This window comes from Giraffa tippelskirchi, chromosome 10, assembly GCF_054371585.1.
Source record: "Giraffa tippelskirchi isolate mGirTip1 chromosome 10, T2T-mGirTip1v1.2.pri, whole genome shotgun sequence".
Taxonomy (NCBI): Eukaryota; Metazoa; Chordata; class Mammalia; order Artiodactyla; family Giraffidae; genus Giraffa; species Giraffa tippelskirchi.
The window spans coordinates 22,263,673-22,280,140 of record NC_137284.1 but is presented as its reverse complement, the minus strand read 5'-3'; the positions used below and the strand labels follow the sequence as shown (position 1 = coordinate 22,280,140).

The window sequence follows — 16,468 nt, the reverse complement described above, 5'->3', positions numbered from 1 at the left end:
CCTTTTCCCAGGCCTGCTCTCCAGACACCCTCAGATCCCCAGCCCGCCCTACTCAGTCCTCCACTGCCCCCTAGTGACAGGGGTTGGATTTACCACCCACCCCCACCGGCTCTGCCTACTCCTCGCTGGGGCCAGGTCCCTGTGCTGGAATAACACCCTCGGTTCCTAGATACCTCTTTAAGTAATTTAAAATGCAAGATTCCAGTTAATATGAATATCAGACAAATGACAAAAAACTTTTTAGCTGGTTTTCATACTTGTACTAAAACATTACTCCTGGTTATCTGAAATCCAAATTTAACTAGGTGTTGCATAATTTATCCTTCAATCCTATTCCAGAACTTTGAAAAATTTGAGTTCCCAGCCTCACCACACCTTCCTCCCTTATTCTCAGACAGTGCTACTGTATCACATTCCACCCCAGGGGTTTTCAAGATGGTGGTTGCAGGTGATACGTGAATTACCGTGGCTCTGGATTTAGAATCCTAGCTCCAGCCCCTTACAAGGTGTGAAATCTCGTGAAAGTAGCATCCGCTCTGGTGCCTCTGTTTCCTCATCAGAAGAATGGTTGCCTCATTGTGCTGTTTTGATGACTAATAACATTAAAGCTACAATTTGTTGAGCACTCAACACTTTACATGTGTTAATTTCTATTTTCCAGGCAAGAATACTGGAGTGGGTAGCCATTCCCTTCTCCAGGGGATCTTTCTGACCCAGGGATTAAACCCAAGTCTCCTGCATTGCAGGCGAATCTTTACCATCTGAGGCACTACAGAAGCCGCCTATGATCATTGTTAGAGTAAAAAAGATAGAAATTAGGGGACTTCTCTGGTGGTCCAGTCGCTAAGGTTTCCAGCTCCCAAAGCAGGGGGTCTGGGTTGGATCCCTGGTCAGGGAACTAGATCTCACGAGTGGAAGCTAAGAGGTCACATGCTGCAACTGAAGTTTCCATATGCTGCAACGACAATTAAAGCTCCTGTCTGGTGAAATTAAGACGTGGTGCAGCCAAATAAACAAACAACTTTTGTTTCTGTTCAGTCTCTCAGTTGTGTCCGTGACTCTTGGAGACCCCATGGACTGCAACACACCAGGCTTCCCTGTTCTTCACCATCTCCCAGAGCTTGATCAAACTCATGTCCATTGAGTCAGTGATGACATCCAACCATCTCATTCTCTGTAGTCCCCTTCTCCTACCTTCTATCTTTCCCAACATCAGGGTCTTTTCCAATGAGTTGACTCTTCTCATCAGGTGGCCAAAGTATTGGAGTTTCAGCTTCACCATCAGTCCTTCCAATGAATATTCAGGACTGATTTCCTTTAGGATGGACTGGTTTGACCTCCTTGCAGTCCAAGGGATTTGCAAGAGCCTTCTCCAGGATCACAGTGGAAAAGCATCAGTTCTTCAGTGCTCAACCTTCTTTATGGTCCAATTCTTGCAGCTATACATGACTACTGAAAAAACCAAAGCTTTGACTATAAAGTAATGTCTCTGCTTTTAAAGATGCTGTCTAGGTTTATCATAGCTTTTTTTCCAAGCAGCAAGCATCTTTTAATTTCTTGGCTGCAGTTATCATCTGCAGTGATTTTGGAGCCCAAGAAAATAAAGTTTATCACTGTTTCCTTTGTTTCCCCATCTATTTGCCATGAAGTGATGGAAACAGGTGCCATGATCTTAGTTTTTTGAATGTTGAGTTTTAAGCCAGCTTTTTTCACTCTCCTCTTTAACCTTCATCAAGAGGCTTTTTAGTTCCTCTTCACTTTCTGCCATAAGGGTTGTGTCATCTGTGTATCTGAGGTTTGATATTTCTCCTGAAAATCTTGATTCCAACTTGTGCTTCATCCATCCCAGCATTTCGCATGTACTCTGCATGTAAGTTAAATAAGCAGGGTGACACTATACAGACTTAACGTACTCCTTTCCTAATTTTGAACCAGTCTGTTGTTCCATGTCCGGTTCTAACTATTGCTTCTTGACCTGCATACCAGTTTCTCAACAGGCAGGTAAGGTGGTCTGGTATTCCCATCTCTTTAAGAATTTTCCAGTGTGTTATGCTCTACACAGTCAAAGGCTTTAGCATAGTCAATGAAGCAGATGTTTTTCTGGAATTCTCTTGCTTTATCAATGATCCAACGGATGTTGGCAATTTGATATCTGGTTTCTCTGCCTTTTCTAAATCCAGCTTGAACATCTAGAAATTCTCGGTTCACGTACTGTTGAAGCCTAGCTTGGAGAATTTTGAGCATTACTTTGCTAGCATGTGAAATGAGTGCAGTTGTAGGGTAATTTGAACATTCTTTGGCATTGCCCTTCTTTGGGATTGAAATGAAAACTGATCTTTTCCAGTCCTGTGGCCACTGCTAAGTTTTCCAAATTTGCTGGCATATTGAGTGCAACACTTTAACATCATCATCGTTTAGGATTTGAAATAGCTCAGCTGGAATCCCATCACCTCCACTAGCTTTGTTCATAGTGATGCTTCCTAAGGCCCACTTGACTTCGCACTCCAGGATGTCTGGCTCTAGGTGAGTGATCACACCATTGTGATTATCTGGGTCGTGAAGATCTTTTTTGTACAGTTCTTCTGTGTATTCTTGCCACCTCTTAATATCTTCCACTTCTGTTAGGTCCCTACCATTTCTGTCCTTTATTGAGCCCATCTTTGCATGAAATGTTCCCTTGGTATCTCTAATTTTCTTGAAGAGATCTCTAGTCATTCCCATTCTATTGTTTTTCTCTATTTCTTTGCATTGTTCACTTAGGAAGGCTTTCATATCTCTCCTTGCTATTCTTTGGAACTCTGAATTCAGATGGGTGTATCTTTCCTTTTCTCCTTTGCCTTTCACTTCTTTTCACAAATACTTTTAAAAAGATAGAAATTAAAAAGATACTATTTAGACATTTAAAAGTTAAATACTAGGGAGGCATCCAGAAGGATGGAGTATGATTGCTTGGGGCGGGGGAGGTGCACTCTGAAGAGTATGGAGAGGAGTGGAATAAAAACTATTCTTACTAAAAATAATCTTAGTATTTAATTTTAATATTAATTAATATTTAATTTAATAATTTTATGATAAAATTTAAAACCAAATGCATGCATGCATTGTACTCAGTTGCATCCAATTCTTCGTGACCCCATGGACTATAGCCCTCCATGGGATCTTCTCTCTACGGGATTTCCCAGGCATGAATACTGGAGTGGGTCGCCATTTCCTTCTCCAGGGGATCTTCCAACCCAGGGATCGAACTTGCGTCTACTGCATCGCCAAGTGGATTCTTTACCACTGAACTGCCTAGGAAACCCTCTTTCCCTACTATTATTCTAAAGGCCTGCACCAAGAGATGTTAGGGCCTAATTTCAGGGCCATATTATGGCTTTCATGGGCTCTAGGCACCTTTGCCTTCATGGTTCCCTTCCTGCACTAAAAATGTTTTTTAATTATGTTTTATGACTTCACTGATAGCAAAGATGGATGCATGCTAAGAGTCGTGTCTGACTCTTGGCAAGCTAAGATGGATACACAAATATTATGCATTGTATTCTTCTGTTCAGTGGCCATGGCGAAATACATAGCCTTTCTTCTAAGTAGGCATGGAGAGAGAACTCTTTGGTATCTCAATCTCTACTTTTAAGAACACCAGTCCTATGGGATTAGGATTGCACTCTCACAACTTCATTTAACCTTCATTACCTCCTTAAAGGCCCTATCACCAAATACACTCATATTGAAGATTTGGGATGAGTTGGGGGGGGGTACACGATTCAGTCCAGAACATTTGTTTTTAAAAATATGTATTTATTTGGCTGCACCCGGTTTTAGTTGCTGCACTCAGAATCTGTCAGTTGCCACATGTGGAATCTAAATGCCACATGTGCATACATGCTGCTCAGTCGTGTCTGACTCTTTGTGTCCCCATGGGCTGTAACCCACCAGGCTCCTCTGTCCATGGAATTTTCCAGGCAAGAATATTGGAGTGGGTTGCCATGCCTTCTTCCAGGGGATCTTCCTGACCCAGGGATCAAACCCAGGTTTTCTGTGTCTCCTGCATTGCAAGCATATACTTTACCACTGAGCCACCTGGGAAGCCTGACGAGGAATCAAACCTGTGCCCCCTGCATTAGGAGCTTGAAGTCTTAGCCACTGGACTACCAGGGAAGTTCCCATAACATTTATTAAAACACCTTCTTTAACCTAAAAGTTTTTTTTTTCTTTTGATTTTAGAAGAAATTAAAATGTTTTTATGTGCTCATGAAAAGACTGTGGGCCCTAGGCATTGTACTCAGTCTAAGGAATACAGACTCCAGCTTGATTGGGTTAGGCCTTTTAATTTAATCACATGGAAAACAAAGGTGAGATTGTGCTGACTGGGTTGTGGCACTCAGTAAAGCTGATAGTAGGGTCACACCCAGATGGAATCTCTGTTAATACTATAGGAGAGTGAGTGGAATGGATGCCAGCAAAATAATCAATTGCAGATGTGAACAATTTATAGAAGAAAAATAAAAACGAATGCTTGATTAGCATATGAAAAGACCCCAGCTAGTAATGGAGGATAGTAAAAATAAGACAACAATGAAATATTTTTAACCCATCAAATTGGCAAAAATTTAAGTTTAATACTATTCAGTGCTAGCTTCAGCAGCACATATACTAAAATTGGAACGATACAGAAAAGATTAGCATGACCCCTGCGCAAGGATGACACGCAAATTCATGAAGCGTTCCATATTTTTTTCATGTCAATGTATGGCAAAACAAATACAATATTGTAAAGTTAAAAAATAGAAAATAAACTAATTAAAAAAAAAAACAAATACAGAACTACCATATGACCCAGCAGTCCCACTCTTGGGCATATAGCTGAAGAATAAAAAAAATACTATTCAGATCTGATGTATAGAGAAAACAGTGCTTCAATATATTATTGATGGGAATCTAAATTGGTGCGTGCATGGTAAGTCCCTTCAGTCATTCAATTCTTTGTAACCCTATGGGCTGTAGCCTGCCAGGCTCCTCTTTCCCTGGGATTCTCCAAGCAGGAACACTAGCATTGCCATGCTCTCCTCCATGGGATCTTCCCTATCCAGGGATTGAATCTGCATCTCCTGTGTCTCCTGCATTGCAGGCAGGTTCTTTACTGCTGAGCCACCGAGGAAGCCCATCTAAATTGGCAGGTAAAATTAAATAGTAGGGAGAACAATTAAATAGTAGCTATCAAACTTTTTATTGTGCATACACTTCATCCCAGCAATTCAGTTTCTAGGTATCTAAATATGTATCACAGGAAAACATGAGGAATATTTATTTACACATTAAAGCACATATGAGGATATTCACTGCAGCACTTTTTGTGATATTAAAAATTTGTTAAAAGCCTTACAGTTCATTGCTGCTGCTGCTGCTTAGTAACTTCAGTTGTGTCCAACTCTGTGTGACCTTAAGGATTGCAGCCCGCCAGGCTCCTCTGTCCATGGGATTCTCTAGGCAAGAGTACTAGAGTGGGTTGCCACGCCCTCCTCCAGGGGACCTTCCCGATGCAGGGATCAAACCTGGGTCTCCTGCATTGCAGGCTGAGCCACCAGGGAAACCCCTACAGTTCATTAAGTGTGGTTAAATAAACTCTACAAAATACATACTATGAAATATGATTTTTTACTATAAAAACTTAAAAGATCAATATGTACTGTTAAGGAGAAAAGCCCCAAATGGCGTCATTTGTGCCCATGACACCAAATCTAGATTTAATACCTAACCTAACTGTGGTTTTGACTTTCACCAGAAATGAAATCTTAACTAGTCTTTGGAATTTTCTGTTTGGCGCACAAAGGTGACCTGTCACTTTTCCCTATTCATTCCTATCCTCCTCCTGGAAGAAGAGGTAGTTTGCATGATAAAGACCTTGCCCATTCCCCAACTCCCAAAAGAAGACATCTTGGCCTTAAATTTTTTTTTCTTTTGCTAAGCACTGCTGTTAATAAAGCTAGTGGATGAGATGAAATTCCAGCAGAACTATTCAAATCCCTAAAGGAGGATATTAAAAAGCAGAGATATTACTTTGCCGACAAAGGTCCGTCTAGTCAAGGCTATGGTTTTTCCAGTGGTCTTGTATGGATGTGAGAGTTAGACTAAAAGAAAGCTGAGTGCTGTAAAATTGATGCTTTTGAACTGTGGTGTTGGAGAAGACTCTTGAGAGTCCCTTGGACTGCAAGGAGATCCAACCAGTCCATCCTAAAGGAGATCAGTCCTGGGTGTTCATCGGAAGGACTGATGTTGAAGCTGAAACTCCAATACTTTGGCCACCTGATGCGAAGAGCTGACTCATTTGAAAAGACCCTGATGCTGGGAAAGATTGAGGGCAGGAGGAGAAAGGGACAACAGAGGATGAGATGGTTGGATGGCATCACCGACTCAATGGACATGAGTTTTGGTGGGCTCCTGGAGTTGGTGATGGACAGGGAGGCCTGGCGTGCTGCAGTCCATAGGGTCGCAAAGAGTCGGACACGACTGAGCGACTGAACTGAACTGAAAGGGGGATGCCATCAAGGTTTTGCATTCATTATGTCAGCAAATCTGGAAGACCCAGCAGTGGTCACAGGACTGGAAAAGGTCAATTCTCATCCCAGTTCCCAAGAAGAGTAGTAACAAAGAATGTGCTAATCATTGGACAGTCGCACTCATCTCCCATGCTAGTAAGGTCATGCTTAAAATCTTGCATGCTATGCTTCAGCATTATTCAAACCAAGGACTTCCAGATGTCCAAGCTGGGTTTAGAAAAGGAAGAGGAACTAGAGATCGAATTGCCAATATTCACTGGATTATAGAGAAAGCAAGGGAATTTCAGGAAAATATCTACTTCTGTTTCATCGACTATGCTAAAGCCTTTGTGTGGATCATAACAAACTGTGGAAAGCTCTTAGAGAGAAGGGAATACCAAACCATCTTACCTGTCTATTTTTTGGGGCTCCGAAACCACTGCAGATGGTGACTGCAACCATGAAATTAAAAGACGCTTGCTCCTTGGAAGAAAAGCTATGACCAACTTAGACAGCATACTAAAAAGCAGAGACATTACTTTGCCAGCAAAGGTCTGTCTAGTCAAAGTTATGGTTTTTCCAGTAGTCATGTATGGATGTGAGAGTTGTACTATAAATAAGGCTGAGGGCTGAAGAATTGATGCTTTTCAACTGTGGTATTGAAGAAGATTCTTAAAGTCGACTGGGTGACTGAATAACAATAACACATCTCCCTTGCCCTACCTTTCTTCCTATAAGAACCTTACAGTTTGTGACAACCCCCCTTAGAACGTCCATCTATTCATAAGATAGGATTCTGCCTGATGGATGAATTATTGATTAAAGCTGATTAGATCTTCAAACTTAGATTTGGTTGAATTTTTTTAATAGTATTGGCATGAAAAGAACTCTACAATGTATTTTAAACTGAAAAAAATTTTATATTACATACATTCACACAAAGGATGATCTTATTTCTATAAATATATCAAATCATATGTTTCCAAATATATCTATTCTAGATCTGTATTGATATGAAAATATTATATATTCTATGTAGATATCTATTTTGTACCCTAAATATGTGTATTATCCATATATTTTACCTTACATATAATTGTGTGTATAAAAACATATCAAAAAATTTCCAGCAACATGATTCCTCTGGTAAGGGGGAGGGGAAGTCGAGAAGGGCAGATGGGGGTTTTTACATTATTTGAAATTTTTTCACATCAAGCACTGGATTCAAATACTATGCAAGCAGGGGTGGGTGGGGAAAGAATGCTGGAAGGGATAGCTAGGGAGTTTGGAATGGACCTGTATACACTGCTATATTTGAAATGGATAATCAATAAGGACCTACTACATAGATTATGGGACTCTATTCAATGTTATGTGGTAGCCTGGATGGGAGGGGAGTTTGGGGTGAATGGATACATGTGTATGTATGGCTGAGTCCCTTCTCTGTACATCTGAAACTATCACAACATTGTTAATTGGCTATACCCCAATACAAAATAAAAAGGTAAAAATAAAAATCAAGTTAAAAAAAATGTTTTTAAACCCCAATACTGTGCAATACATGCATTAAAAAGAAATAGTAAAATAGTAACTGGCCTAAGGACATGTAGCCCTGGCAAGGCAGAGCTGAGATGACAGCCTAGACCTGCAACTGGCAAAGACAGTTCATCCCATTATTCCCTGTTCACACAATCTGAGTTTCCTTTCTCCCAATAGCCCCCACCCTCCTTCTTGCATGTGTCTCACCTTCACTTCATCACCAAATGTCTTCAAATCCCAAAGTCATCCGTTCTTCCTCCCACCTTAATAACCCCCAGTCACTGTTCTCCTCAGGTCACACTCCTGAAACTGCCTATTAAAGCCCTGCTGTTAGGTTGGGTTTCTTTATTTACTAGAGGAACTCTGAGTGCTGAGATAGCTAAATGCACAGGCCTGCCCTGCTCAGGCCTCTGCCTCTCAAGAACGACAATAAAAGCACCGCTGCAATAGCGCAGAGCTCCAGAGAGGCCATTCCAGACAAAGGCTCCTGAAAGAGTTATCTCCTGTTTGTAACATGACTCTCTGGAAGGGGGTTGATAAGGCTTTCCTCCAAGACATTCTGAGCATCAAAGACATTCCTGCGTTTGAGTACACGTTAGAAAGGGGAGAATGCTACAAAACTATTGGCTATTTTAATGTATTGTAAAAATCTGAAAAAAAAGATGGTGTATTTTTGAAAAAGTAGTACATGTGTAAGGAAAAACAGTCAAATGCTACCAAATAGAATGAGTTGGAAAGAAAACCTTCCTTCCATCCTCCCACCAGTGACTGACTTTTCCAGAGAAGCAACTGTTTTTTTTTTTTAATATTTATTTATTCATTTTTTTGACTGCGCCAGGTCTTAGTTGCACCATGTGGCATGCGGGATCTAGTTCCTTGACCAGGGATTGAACCTGGGATTCCTGCACTGGGAGCATGGAGTCTTAGCCATTGGACCACCAGGGGAGCTGCAAAGCAATCATTTTCTAACTCATCTTCTTGACCCCCATCCCTTCAGAGATACTCTTTATATATACAAGCATGCTGCTGCTGCTGCTAAGTCACTTCAGTCGTGTCCAACTCTGTACAACCCCATAGACGGCAGCCCACCAGGCTCCTCTGTCCACAGGATTCTCTAGGCAAGAATACTGAAGTGGGATGCCATTTCCTTCTCCATATACAAGGATATGTGTGTATAATATTTATATTCACTATTTTTTTTAACCCCAGCAGGGGCACACATTGTTCTAAGTCTTGCTCTTTTCACCTAACACTTAGCTCAGGGTTCATTCCCTCTGTGTTCATTCCCTCTGTCTTACTCTTCATCAGGGCTGCATAGTTTTCCACTTAAAGGCCGTACCAAAATGTGTTTAATTAGTCTCCCACTGTTGGACATTCAGATTGCTTTTCAAACCATGCTACAATGAGTAACGTCATTCAAGTGTCTTTGCACACACATGTGAATATTCTGATAGAACATTTTCCTAGAAAGGGAATTTTTGTGTCAGAGTAGTTGCATTTGAGATTTTTGACTGATGGGTCTAGGATATTGTAGTAGAGCACGAACTGGAGCCGAGTGCTGGCTTATCCTCTTACTAGTTGGATGAACTGAACAAAGCCCTGAACCACCCCATCTCTAAAACCACAGTTTCTCCAGCTCTAATAGGACCTCCCCCATAGGGTTGTTGTGAAAATTCAATGAGTTAATATACCAAAAAAAACTGCTTAGAAGAGTACCTGGCACATAAAAAATAGCACTAGCCTTCATTATAATTCTTTGTCATATTGCCTTCAAAGAGGTTAAAGTAACATGTTCCCACCATAGTGTCTTATTTCCCTGGCCCTCAAAGAATCTGCAACGCAGGAGACCTCGGTTCAATTCCTAGGTCAGGAAGATCCACTGGAGAAGGGATAGGCTACCCACTCCAGTATTTTGGGGCTTCCCTTGTGGCTCAGCTGGTAAAGAATGCGCCTGCAATGCGAGAAACCTGGGTTCGGTCCCTGAGTTGGGAAGGTCCCCTGCAGAAGGAAAAGGCTACCCACTCCAGTATTCTGGCCTGGAGAATTTCATGGACTGTAAGTCCAAAGAGTCGGACATGACTGAGCGAATTTCACTCACCAACACTGCTCATTTTTAAACTTCTGAATTTGGTCAATCTGATGGGTGAAAAGGGGATCTCACTGTGATTTTAATTTTTATTTTCATTTATTTTTTGTCCATGTAAAAAACTGAAGTATAGTATGTTGTATTCATGTGTACAACAAAATGATTCATATATATATTAACATATTTTTCCCATAAACATAATTTATTATAAGATATTGAAGATAGTTCCTTGTGCTATATAGTTGGTCCTTGATGTCCACCTATTTTATACATAGTGGTGTGTGTATGTTAATCCCAGACTCCTAATTTATCCCTCACATCTTCTTTGTTTTCTATGTCTGTGAGTCTACTTCTGTAAGTTCATTAGCATCCATTTCTCTCTCTTTTTTTAAGATTCCATATTTAATTGATGGCTTCCCTGGCTCAGCTGTAAAGAATCTGCCTGCAGTGCAGGAGACGCAGATTCAATCCCTGGGTCAGGAAAACCCTCTAAAGAAGGAAATGGCAACCTATTCCAGTATTCTTGCCTGTGAAATCCCATGGACTGAGGAAGCTGGTGAGCTACAGTCTGTGAGGTCACAAAAAGAGTCAGACATGACCCAGTGACTAAGTTCAGTTCAGTTCAGTCGCTCAGTCGTGTCCGACTCTCTGCGACCCCATGAATTGCAGCACCCAGGCCTCCCGGTCCATCACCAACTCCCGGAGTCTACCCAAACCCATGTCCATCGAGTCGGTGATGCCATCCAACCATCTCATCCTCTGTCGTCCCCTTCTCCTCCCGCCCCCAATCCTACCCAGCATTAGGGTCTTTTCCAATGAGTCAACACTTCGCATGAGGTGGCCAAAGTATTGGAGCTTCAGCTTCAACATCAGACCTTCCAATGAACACCCAGGATTGATCTCTTTTAGGATGGATTGATTGGATCTCCTTGCAGTCCAAGGGACTCTCTAGAGTCTTCTCCAACACCACAGTTCAAAAGCATCAATTCTTCGGTGCTCAGCTTTCTTCACCGTCCAACTCTCACATCCATACATGACCACTGGAAAAACCACAGCCTTGACTAGACGGACTTTTGTTGGCAAAGTAATGTCTCTGCTTTTAAATATGCTATCTAGGTTGGCCATAACCTTCCTTCCAAGGAGTAAGCGTCTTTTAATTTCATGGCTGCAATCACCATCAGCAGTGATTTTGGAGCCCCCAAAAATAAAGTCTGACACTGTTTCCACTGTTTCCCCATCTATTTCCCATGAAGTGATGGGACCAGATGCCATGATCTTAGTTTTCTGAACTAAGTGACTAAACAACAATATAAATGATATCACATTGATTTAAATTTTCATATAAAAATTCAATTATGAATTCAGTGACCTTCTGAGTCTTATTCATACTGAGCTTCCTCACAGCATTTGACATTTGAAGTCTAGACTGACTAGATTATCCTCTCTTCCCAGGCAAGTTTCCCTAGGGCCTCTTGGAATACTGCACTCCTGTGGTCCTCCTCCTGCCTCTCTGATTGGTCTTTTTCTAAATTAATTAATTATTATTTGGTTTCACTTGGTCTTAGTTGCAGCATGCAGGATCTAGTTCCCGGACCAGGAATCTAACCCAGGACCCCTGCATTGGGAGTTTGAAGTCTTAGCCCCTGAACCAGGGGAAGTCTTCTGATCGGCCTTTTACTGGCTCCTCTTCCTTCTCTCCTGCCTTCCTCTCAAGACCTTCTCAACATGGGTTCACCTATTTATCTGACTTTGTGTGTATTAGTCGATAGCCCACCAGGCTCCTCTGTTCATGGAATTCTCCAGGCAACAATACTGGAGTGGGTTGCCATTTCCTACTCCGGGGGGTCTTTCCACCCCTTGGATCCAACCAGGGTCACTTTATATTCTTCTAAATGCATCTCCTACTTGTTTCCTGAATGCTTTTATATGCTTTCATATGCTTTCCTGCCTCTCTGCCTTTGCTCATGTTCTAGTTGGAATTACATCACCTCTAGAGTGGTCAGATAAAATACAGGACACCCAGTGAAATTTGAATTTCAGATAAACAACAAATTGCTTTTAGTGTTTAAGATAAACATTTTATTTGTTAAATCTGGTGACCCAACCCTCAGTACCTTGTGCCCCTAATGCAGTAATACTTTGTCTGACTAGATCATTGTATCTAGTGTTCATACAAGGACGAGAGCCCCAGCCAGGCAAGCGCTGGGCCTTTCCTCTCTGCACTGTACATAAGGCTGAGCACACAACAGTTTCTCAGGAGATACTTGCTGAATCCAGTGATATAAATTTTCTTTGGGTACAAGAAAATTTCCTTTCCTCTTATTCCTTACCTCATTCCCACATCCAGTAGTTATTTTTGGTGGTTTTGAGTAACCATATATTAATTATCTAGTGCAAGCTCTCCTACGAAATTATCTATAATTTCACATGTATTGGGTTGGCTAAAAAGTTCATTTGGGTTTTTACATAAAATGTTCATGGATTAATTGAAATACAAACAAGTCTAGTGACTTCCCTGGTGATCCAGTGGCTAAGACTTTGCACTCCCAAATCAGGGGGCCCAGGTCAGGAAACTGGATTCTGCATGCTGCAACTAAGACCTGGCACAGCCTAACTAATTAATTAAATAATTAAAAAAATAAAGAGGCAGTCTAGCACGGTGGCCAGTCTCTCACAGATTTAAATTTTGACTCTCCTATTGACCAGGCATACAATATTAGCCTAGTTATTTCATCTCTTCGAACCTCAGTTTTTTCATCTCTAAAATGGGATCAAATGCCTTACCACAGGCACTTATGGTTAAATCAAGTATTATCATATTGAATATTGAGGGCTTTCATTAATTTGCCCAAAATGTGATTTTTTAAAATGGTAGATCTCTTTTCAAACTGTGGTAAAATTTCAGGTGTACAACATAATGATTCAGTACTTGTATATATTGTGAAATGATCAGCACTTAAGTCTAGTTGGCATCCATTGCCATACATTCTTACAAAAATTTTTTTCTTCTGATGAGAACTTTCAAAATATACTCTCTTAGCAGCTTTCAACTATGTATACCAAAGTGTTTATTGCAGCTTTTATGTGCAGGGAACTGTGCTGGTGACACGAATATAATGGATAAACTGGGCTTGGACTCTGTTCTCATGGATCTTACAATCTAATGTGAGAGACAGTCAGCAACTAGAAAGAAAAAACACAAATATGTAATTACAAACTGTGAAAGGTTCTACACAGGAAAATGCCGGGAGCTGTAAGAATTTACAACACTGGTCCTGAACTAGTTCACAGAGAGCTTTCTTGAGAAATAATACCTGACATTTATTGAATACTCACTATATGCCATTGTATTAGCTTGCTAGAGCTACCATAATGAAGAACCATAGGCTGCATGGCATGAACAGCAGAAATTTACTTTCTCACAATTTTGAGGCTAGTAGTCTGAGATCAAGGTGTCAGCAGGGCTGACTTCTACTGAGGCCTTTCTCCTTGGCTTATAGATAATCTTCTCTCCTTGTGTCTTCTCTCTGAACTTGTGTCCGTATTTCCTTTTATAAGGACAACCATCATATTGGATTAGGGCCCACTCTAATGACCTCATTTTAACTTAGTTATGTCTCTAAAGACCTTATCTACAGGGATTTCCCCAGTGGTTCAGTGGTTAGGACATCATGCTTCTTCTGCAGGAGATACAAGTTGGATCACTCATCAGAGAACTAAGATCCTACAAGCTATGTGGAGTGGCTAAAGAAAAAAAAAATGGTTTTTAAGGACCCTATCTAAGGGCTTCCCTGGTGGCTCAGTGGTGAAGAACTTGCTTGCCAAAGCAGGAGACATGGGTCCAATCCCTGATCCAGGAAGATCCCACATGCCATGGAGCAATTAAGCTCATCAGGCGTGCAAAGAGACTGAAGCAATTTAGCAGGCACAAGTCAGTTTAAACTTTATGCCAACTAGAATAGCCTGTTTTGTAGCCTATTAAACATACACTGTACATCTGCTCTAACCATTCAAGAAAAGGGTACATTGTCCAGATGCAAAGGATGTCTGTTTTGAAGATAGAGACAAATGCCTCCCTTCCTGGGACATCAGTGCTGGTTCTCCTTTAATGATAAGGCTCCCTTCCCAGGGGCCAGAGCCAGGCTGACTTGCTGTATACGTGCTCATCTACCTTCTTTGAAACTTTGAAGGGATGTACCCTGTGATGGTTCATGTTCATTGTTCTGACAAGATATAAAACCATGCTAAAAACCATGTTTCTTTGGAACAGTTCCTCAGAGCTACATGAGAGACTGTCTCCTTGGCTATCATCCTCAGTTTGGCTCAAGTAAAATTCTTTTCTATTCCTATTATTCAGTTCAGTTCAGTCAATCAGTCATGTCTGACTCTTTGCAACCCCATGGACTGCAGCACGCCAGGCCTCCCTGGCCATCACCAACTCCCGGAGCTTGCTCAAACTCATGTCCATCAAGTTGGTGATGCCATCCAACCATCTCATCCTCTGTCGTCCCCTTCTCCTCCTGCCTTCAATCTTTCCCAGCACCAGGGTCTTTTCCAGTGAGTCAGTTCTTTGCATCAGGTGACCAAAGTATTGGAGTTTCAGCCTCAGCATCAGTCCTTCCAATGAATATTCAGGACTGATCTCCTTTAGGATGGACTGGTTGGATCTCTTTGCTGTCCAAGGGACTCTCAAGAGTTTTCTCATTCCCATTCTAGATTGTTGCTTATTTCTGTCAACAGCAATGAAATTTGGGGGGGGGGGCACACACTACATCCCATAACAGCCAGGTACTATTCTACAGTCCTTATATGAATTATTTTACAGCAATCCTATCATTGCTACTTTACTATCATAGATTAAACTGAGGTTCAGAGAGAGGTTAAGCACTTGCCTCATATAATACCTAGCAATCAACAAAACTGGCCCTTGAACCCTGATATCCATCACCATCAGCTTATGGAGTGCTGAACGAGTTGGAGCTGGCCCAGCAAAGGTTAGAGGTCACATACCAGGCAGATAAGATTACAGGGAAGAGGCCTGGAATAGAAGAGAGCTTGGTTCTTCTAACAAAATGAAATAATCTATCTGATGACATTAAAGATGAGGGTGCAGGTAAATCACAGCAGTCCTTTCAAGCCATGATAGGATTAAGATTTTGTTCTTTATCCTAAGAACAATGGGAAACCACTGAAGGATGACTCTGCCTCCTGAATAGAGAACCACTAGGAGAAAATTTTAAAATCTTTAACTCTTAATGGATGAGGAATCTGACATGTTAGTTTTTTCAATATATTGATATTACACTCAAGCTTCCCTATAACCCACAATCCCATGAGGGTGAAATACTTGTAGGTTGGCCTTCTGCAAGTGAACTGCTTAAAAACAGATTGATATGTATTTGAAAGGAAATATGACCAAGGTCAGTATAGTCAAAGGTATGGTTTTTCCAGTGGTCATGTACAGATGTGAGAGTTGGACCATAAAGAAGGCTGAGCACTGGAGAATTGATGCTTTTGATTCGTGGTACTGGAGAAGACTTGAGAGTCCCTTGGACTGCAAGGAGATCAAACCAGTCAGTCCAAAAGGAAATCAACCATGAATAGTCATTGGAAGGAATGATGCTGAAGTTCCAATATTTTGGTGACCTGATGCGAAGAGCCGACTTATTGGAAAAGACCCTGATGCTGGGAAGGATTGAGAGCATGAGGAAAAATGGGGGTGGGGCGGAGGACAGAGGATGAGATGGTTGGATGGCATCACCAACTCGATGGACATGAGTTTGAGCAAACTCTGGGAGATGGTAAAGGACAGGGAAGCCTGCTGCGATGCAGTCCACGGGGTCACAAAGAATTGGACACGACTTACTGACTGAACAACAAGATGGTATAGGCTACAGTGGGCTCTGCCGGTCTCCCCAGATGGAATAAAAACATTGCGAACTACAGTTCTGCCACTGGACAAAGATTTAATCTCGATCTGTTGTTTGGGCAAACTTCAACAGGGAAATATAGTCAGGGCCACACCTCAGCCTTAAAACTTAGATTGGAAGAGGAAGATAGAGTGGCTTTGCCTAATACTTTTAAACAGCTTTATTGAGATGATTTTTTAAAAGATTTATTTATTTATGGCTATTCTGGGTCTTCATTGCTGCCCATCGGCTTTCACTAGTTGCAGTGAGCAGGGGCTACTCTTCCTTGCAGGTGCACAGGTTTCTCATTGCTTGTTGCGGAACACAGTTTATAGAGCACGGGCTCAGTCGTTGTGGTGCACAGGATCAGTTGCTCAGTGGCACGTGGGATCTTCCTAAAC

The 16,468-nt window shown here is 41.5% G+C and overlaps 1 long non-coding RNA gene and 1 other non-coding gene across 2 annotated transcripts; both read left to right on the top strand.

The window, feature by feature from the left end:
• The first annotated feature begins 4,626 nt into the window (after nucleotides 1-4,626).
• On the top strand, nucleotides 4,627-4,733 carry LOC145524995 (U6 spliceosomal RNA). The gene has a single exon (XR_014068016.1). It is a non-coding gene; the product is annotated as a U6 spliceosomal RNA (small nuclear RNA).
• A 5,505-nt stretch (nucleotides 4,734-10,238) lies between these two features.
• On the top strand, nucleotides 10,239-16,393 carry LOC145523420 (uncharacterized). The gene is made up of 3 exons (XR_014066545.1): nucleotides 10,239-10,794; nucleotides 12,908-14,633; nucleotides 15,957-16,393. It is a non-coding gene; the product is annotated as an uncharacterized LOC145523420 (long non-coding RNA).
• Nucleotides 16,394-16,468: the final 75 nt, after the last annotated feature.